General features: G+C 41.8%; 1 non-coding gene across 1 annotated transcript; it reads right to left on the bottom strand.

Moving 5' to 3' along the window:
- Positions 1 to 524: 524 nt before the first annotated feature.
- Positions 525 to 599, bottom strand: Trnat-cgu (transfer RNA threonine (anticodon CGU)). The gene has a single exon. It is a non-coding gene; the product is annotated as a tRNA-Thr (tRNA).
- Between the last annotated feature and the right edge of the window lie 513 nt (positions 600 to 1,112).

Raw genomic sequence — 1,112 nt, 5'->3', positions numbered from 1 at the left:
CCTAATATAGTGAAAGTAGTAGTTTAGATCATATACAACCCAAACATGTTTTTTCCCATGTGCCATAGTATAATTGCCTCTATTGTACGAAAAAGTTACTGAGACACGAGGATGTAATACAAATAACCCAGCCGGGTTCGAACCATTCTTGTTTCCAGAGGTTGTATCACAGTGTACTAAATTTTGCATCTTTTAAAACCACAAATCACTGACAGTTTAATTATGCGGTCTTCCTACTGCACTGTATAAGAAAAATTGGTTAAATGTTATCAATTGATTTTCATTGTTGTTGTTGTGGTCTTCAGTCCTGAGACTGGTTTGATGCAGCTCTCCATGCTACTCTATCCTCTGCACGCTTCTTCATCTCCCAGTACCTACTGCAACCAACATCCTTCTTAATCTGCTTATTGTATTCATCTTTTGGTGTCCCTCTACGATTTTTACCCTCCACGCTGCCCTCCAGTACTAAATTGGTGATCCCTTGATGCCTCAGAACATGAAACTTCCTGGCAGATTAAAAAGGTGTGCTGGACCGAGACTCGAACTCGGAACCTTTGCCTTACGAGGGCAAGTGCTCTACCAACTGAGCTACCCAAGCACGACTGACGCCCCGTTCTCACAGATTTACTTCTGCCAGTACCTCGTCTCCTACCTTACAAACTTAAGGCAAAGGTCCCGAGTTCGAGTCTTGGCCTGGCTCACAGTTTTAATCTGCCAGGATTCAGCGCACACTCTGCTGCAGAGTGAAAATCTCATTCTGGACCCAGAACATGTACTACCATTCTTCTAATCAAGTTGTACCACAAATTTCTCTTCTCCCCAATTCTTCAACACCTCCTCGTACGGAATAATATTTTAAACACAACGCGCGACTCACCGCCTTCTAGTAGGTAGTTCGAGTGAGCGCTGCTATTTTGAAAAGAAAATGTGTGCGCTTTTACGTAGTCTGTTATAACTAATTTGGTTTTCAGGGGGCTACTGATCATTACGCACCATACTCCATAAAGTAACCGAGATATTATTATGCTTGTTGAATGGAATATTTTTCATTATTTACTATTCGTTATTTGCAAGGCAAAACTGAAGAGAATCTCATATGCCGTTTAGCGGCC

This window comes from Schistocerca gregaria, chromosome 2 (genome assembly GCF_023897955.1).
Source record: "Schistocerca gregaria isolate iqSchGreg1 chromosome 2, iqSchGreg1.2, whole genome shotgun sequence".
NCBI classification, from domain to species: domain Eukaryota; kingdom Metazoa; phylum Arthropoda; class Insecta; order Orthoptera; family Acrididae; genus Schistocerca; species Schistocerca gregaria.
The sequence above is the reverse complement of the archived record's forward strand: the minus strand, read 5'-3'. Positions and strand labels throughout refer to the sequence as shown.